Below are 6,222 nucleotides of genomic sequence, written 5' to 3'. Positions count from 1 at the left end.
GCTGGGGTGACAGGGGCACCTGCCACACCCATGATCTGCTTGTGGGGATTATAAATCAGGTCCTCGTGCTTGAATGACAAGCACATTAACCCCATAGCCACCATCCTAAGCCTGAAGCTGCATGCTTTTGAAAGTTCCTCTCATTCAGGAATGCACATGGGCTTATGGTTTGTACTGATTTATAGGCTACTTGATACAAAACTCAGTTTTTGACCTTAAAATGGGAAGGATAAATAACTCAACACTGAGACTCTACCTCCCCAGATTTGGTCAGTACCCCCTTTGTCCCTGGACACTGAGGGTCTAATTTCTTCTGGGCTGGGCAACAAACGCCTGGTTCTGCCATCCTGTTTTGGTTTGTATCTATTGCAGGGTCCTCACTGTCTCTACACTGTCATAAAACAGTAGCCATTGAAAGTGTAGGGAGAAAGAAATGAGATGGCATCAGAGAGACTCGGGATCACTTGAGGTGGGATGGGCATCAGAGAGTACTCGGTGATCACTTGAGGTGGACATCAGAAAGAACTCAATAAAGACCATGGGCTGCGTTGCTTGTCTGTTTACTGTTCTTTTGGGGAACATGAAATACATAAAAAAAGATCTCATATTCTTCCAGGAAGTCTCTAATTTGAGACATAGAGTTCATGGGCAAATTGACTGCTACATGATTGAGATGTCTACCTTCATAGTGCCTTAGTACTACAGATTCTGACTCTGATGTAATGGAGATAATGTACCATTGCCTTGTTCTGATGCTGTCCTAGAAGACTAAATTCCCTTTTCTTTACATTTTTTTAATTTTTTCTTCACAATTTATTCATTATATATCCCAATTGAAGCCCCTCCCTAAACTCCCCCTCCAGTCTCATCCTCCCTCCCTTTTTCCATCCAGCCCCTTCCCCTAATCCACTGAAAGGGGGAGTTCCCCACTATTGCCATCTACCCATAGTATGTTAAGTCTCATCAGGACTGCCTAGATTCTCTTCCTTCATGCCCTAACAATGCTGCATCATCAGGGATGAGTGATCAAAGAGCAAGCAACCAAGTTTGTGATAGAGGCAGCCCCTACTCCCCTCACTCGGAGATCCACATGGAGACTGAGCTGCCAGTTGACCACATCTGAACAGGGGTCTAGGTTCTCTCCATGCATGGTCCTCTGTTGGTCTCTGAAGGACCCCCTGGCTCAGGTCCTTTGGCTTTGTTAGTATCCTTGTGGGGTTCCTGTCCCCTCCATGTCCCTCTATCCCCAACTCCCTCTTCTTCCCTAAGACTCCCTGCACTCTGCCCAAAGTTGGGCCATGAGTCTCAGCATCTGCTTTGATCCCCTTTTGGATGGATCCTTTCTGAGGACCCTTTATACTAGGCTCTCCACCTCTCTTTCACAGCTTCTGTGAAACATAGTTTCACATAAACTAAAACTGCTGTGAACATAGTTGAGCAAATGTCCTTATTGAATGGTGGGGCATCTTTTGGGTATATGCCTAGGAGTGGTATAGCTGGATCTTGAGCAAAACAACCCTGAGATTTCATCTTACACCCATCAAAATGGCTACGATCAAAAACTCAATTGACAGCACATGCTGGAAAGGATGTGGAGAAAGGGGAAACCTTCTCTATTGCCGGTGAGAGTACAAACTTGTACAACCACTTTGGAAATCAATATGGCGCTTTCTCAGAAAATTGGGAATAACACTAAAATCCCCTTTCATGACATGAATCTCATACTACCTTACACTGAGTTACTGTCAGTACTCACATTTTGATGCCTCAACCTCTTGTCTCTACTGTATGATGTGGAAAAGTAGTTTAACCTCCCAAAGCTTCAACTTCATCATTATGAAGTGAACTCCCCTCAAGAAATGCTCATTAGAATTAAGTTAGAAGAAAGAAACCAAAGCATGGATCTATTACAGCTCTTGATTTGCTATAGTGTTAAACAGCTAACCTCACTGCTGAGCATTTACCTGTGGATTCTTTTCTTAGTGGTCTAAAGCACCTGACCCACATGGCCCCTTGCTGCTGCTGTTGTTATCCCTGGCCCCAAGGTCTGAAAGTACAGTCACACAGCCTGACCTCTCATGACTCTTCTCTCCAGCAGTAGTCATCCGTAGCTGTTTGTCCTTCCTTTTCTACATAATGATAACAAATATCTGGTAGACTCTGCAACTTTTTTCTTCTAATTCTTACAGACTAGGTTTTCTGAAACCTCACCTGCTACTCACTTTGACGGCTTCCAAGATGCAAACCTTGACTCTCCCTTAACCACTCCACTTGGAAACCAATCCCAGAAGGCACTGAGTGCCTACCGTATGTTTACATTTCAGATGTGATGTTAGGTTTTAAGCTCCTGCCTTCTGGCTTCCCTCATGGCTGTGGATGTGGCTGCCCTGTTAGGTGTCCTTCGGCTGCTAGATGACATTTTCTACAAACATGTTTGCTTTTACTAAACCTCTGTCTGCTGATGTCACAATTTCTCCATAGCCATACACAAGGAGGATATTGTTAGGGTAAAAAATGTTGAAGGGTTTATTATAATATGTTTTTTCCTATAATCCTTTTATTCCTCTAGCTCCATATTAATATTATAACACTGCTTATATGTGTTCATATATATAATGTGTTATATATGTGAAATTATATTTATGAAATTATGTTTTACATGTTTATATAAGAAATTATATCAAATTTATGTTATATATGTTATTTATATGAAATTATGCATTTATATTTAGGTATATACAAAATTATATATAATTTTATAATGTGTGTGTGTGTGTGTGTGTGTGTTTGTGAACACCTAGAACTCAATTTTCTCAGATGTTTGGTTCATTTTGTCGTTCCCCCCCTAAAATCACTACTGTCTCTTGACAATGGTGAATTCTGATTGTCAACTGGATTAGCTGAAAAGGGCCTACGAGCTTAGTACAGCTCACTTCTGGGTGGGAGGGCCATTAAAGGGGAAATGGAGAAGACTCCTGATAATCACAGGCAACTTTCCCTCTCTGCTTCCCAGCCACCGTGATGGGAGTTTCTCCGCTCTAGCCACAGGTTGCCTGCCATGCTGAACTGCAGTCTCTGAAACAATAGACCAAATAAGCCCTTCATTCCTTAAATCCTTTTTTCTCAAGTGTTTGCTTCTGTAATGATATTCCTGCATCTTAACAAATGCCTAATTAGACCAGATATTGTGGTAGTAGTCCCTGTGACCACGACCTACATGCTTTAAACCAATTTTCCTGTCTACCGAATAGATGAATAGCTTCCCATTGCCTAACATGCTACCTACTAGGCACATGTGCTTTTCAAAACTAAATGTGCTCAGTGTTTGGCCTCAGACACTAGCAATAGCTGGCGGGCAGTTGAATGTGCTCCAGAGTCTTCAATCATGTGGGTTCCCCTAGGCTCTTCTGAGCTGCTTGCTCTCCACACACACCACCTTCATAACAGTCATCATGGTGAAACTCTCAAAGGCCAGTAAAACCCACGGTGAGTCCAAGATAATGGCTCCTCCCCCAAAGGATGTGGGAGAAAATAGTGAAGATGAAGAAGATGACATCAGAGAAGAAGAGGTTGTCATCCCTCGGGGGAAAAAAAACAAAAAACAAAAAATGCAAGAAGGTTACTATAACTCCAGCAAGGAAGGTAGTCATTTTACAAACAAAAAAGGTTGCAGTTCCCACGCCAGCTAAGGAAGCAAATGTTACCCCAGGCAAAAAGGCAGCAGCCACACCAGCTAAGAAGGCAGTTATGCCAGCCAAAGTAGTTGCAACACCTGGTGAGAAGGGAGCCACACAAGCAAAAACATTGGTAGCAACATCTGGTAAGAAGGGAGCTGTCACACTAGCCATGGGGGATAAGAGTGGTAAGAATGTAAAAAAAAAAGAAGACAGTGATGAGGAGGAAGATGACAGTAATGAGGATGAAGATGAGGAGGAGGAGGATGAATTTGAGCCACCAGTAGTAGTGAAAGGAGCAAAAATAGCAAAAGCAGCTGCTACTGCTGCTCTTGCCTCAGAAGATGAGGATAAGGAAGATGAGGAAGATGATGATGAAGAAAAGAAAGATGACTCAGAAGAAGTAGTTATGGAGATAACTACAGCCAAAGGATAGAAAGCTCCCGCAAAAAAAAAAAAAAAAAAAAAAAAAAAAAAAGATTGTTCCTGTGAAAGCCAAGTGTGGATGATGAGGAGGAGGATGACGATAAGGAAGAAGAGGAGGAGGAGGAGGAAGAACCCTTTAAAGCAGCACCTGGAAAACAGAAGAAGGAAATGACCAAACAGAAAGAAGCCACTGAAGCCAAGGAATAGAAAGTAGAATGCTCAGAACCATCTACACCTTTCAATCTGTTCATTAGAAACCTTAATCCAAGCAAGTCTGTTGCTGAATTAAAAGTTGCCATCAGTGAACTTTTTGCTAAAAATGGTCTTGCTGTTGTGGATGTCAGAAATGGTACAAATAGGAAATTTGGTTATGTGTACTTTGGGTGTGTGGAAGACCTAGAGAAGGCCTTGGAGCTAGCTCACTGGTTTAAAAGTGCTCGGCAATGAAATTAAACTAGAAAAACCAAAAAGAAGAGATAGTAAGAAAGTTCAAGCTTCAAGAACACTTTCAGCCAAAAACCTCTCATTCAACATTACTGAGGATGAATTAAGAAGTGTTTGAAGATCAGATTGGTCAGCCAGGATGGGAGGAGTGAAAGGATTGCTTATATTGAATTTAAGTCTGGAGCTGAGGCAGAGAAAACCCTTGAAGAAAAGCAGGGAGGCAGAACTTGATGGGGGATCAGCTTCACTCTACTACACTGGAGGGAAAGGACAAAGGCAAGAGAGAGGTGGAAAGAATGGCATATTGGGTGCTGCTGGTGAATCAAAACCTTCCGTTTTAAGTAATCTTTTCCCTAGTGCAGCAGAAGAAACTCTTCAGGAAGTATTTGAGAAAGAAACTTTTATCAAAGTGCCCCAGACCCCACATGGCAAATCTAAAGGATATGCATATATAGAATTTGCTTCATTTGAAGGTGCTACAGAAGCGTTAGGTTCCTGTAATAATATGGAAATTGAGGGCAGAACAATCAGGCTGGAGTTACAAGGACAGAGGGGATCACCTAATGCAAGAAGTCAGCCATCCAAAACTCTTGTTTGTCAAAGGTTTGTTAAAGGTTTGTCTTAGGATACCACTGAAGAGACCTTGAAAGAATCATCTGAAGGCTCCTTTTGTGCAAGAATAGTCACTGATCGGGAAGCTGGTTTTTCTAAAGGGTTTGGTTTTGTAGACTTTAATAGTGAGGAAGATGCCAAAGCTGCCAAGGAGGCTATGGAAGATGGAGAAATGGATGGAAACAAGATTACCTTGGACGGGGCCAAACCTAAGGGTGAAGGCTTTGGTGACCAAGGCAGAGAAGGTTTCAGAGGCAGAGGTGATAACAGAGAAGAAGAGGCAGATTTGGCAGCAGAGGCCAAGGAGGCTTTGGAGACTGAGGAAGCTTCCAGGTGGCAGAAGAGGAGGAGGAAGAGGAGACTTCAAGCCGCAAGGAAAGAGGTTTGAATAGTTCTCTCTACTCCATTCTTTCCCTCTTCGTTTTAAAGAAAGGACTCTGCGGTTTTTACTATGTTGCCTATTCGGTGGTGGAGCCTTCTAGGGACATTCCAGGACAGATTACAGGCCACGTGGTCTGGCTTGGAATCCAGATAAAAGATAGCATTTCAAGAGGTGCCCTGTTGAGTTATATGAACTCAGTCAAAACGAACAGGTTATCTCTCTCTTTGAGATGTTGTTTTTCTATGGATTCTAAGTAGACCACCTTGGCTGTATGCTGTCCTGGGATGTCCTTGGGAGGCCCTGTCATTGAGCAGGTAACTTTTTCAAGATGGGTAATTGTGCTAACCCCATCTGTATGTTTGAATTTACATTCTTTTACCCTATGTACAAAGCCTTTTTTCCTACAATTCTTTTTCTTTTTTTCTTTTTCCTTTTTGTGTTGGGAGCTGTAAAAGAGTGTTTATCATGTTTTTTTGCTTCAGTGACTTTAGGGCAAATTAAAAGTCCTAAACTCTGAAAAAAATAGAAAAAAACAAAAAAACCCTGAAATGTGCTAAGTTTAATAATAACACTGGTTACTTTTCAAATGTTCCATTAGCCCACACAGCTAGTGGCCGCCATATTGGACAACATAGGCCACAGAGCACAGCAGAGAGCCCTGATAGACCCTGTTGCTCTAGATAG

At 42.3% G+C, this 6,222-nt stretch overlaps 1 pseudogene; it reads left to right on the top strand.

Moving 5' to 3' along the window:
* The first annotated feature begins 3,452 nt into the window (after nt 1–3,452).
* LOC110549613 (nucleolin-like) lies at nt 3,453–5,548 on the top strand (annotated as a pseudogene).
* Nucleotides 5,549–6,222: the final 674 nt, after the last annotated feature.

Source organism: Meriones unguiculatus, chromosome 6 (genome assembly GCF_030254825.1).
Source record: "Meriones unguiculatus strain TT.TT164.6M chromosome 6, Bangor_MerUng_6.1, whole genome shotgun sequence".
Lineage (NCBI taxonomy): Eukaryota > Metazoa > Chordata > Mammalia > Rodentia > Muridae > Meriones > Meriones unguiculatus.
The sequence above is the reverse complement of the archived record's forward strand: the minus strand, read 5'-3'. Positions and strand labels throughout refer to the sequence as shown.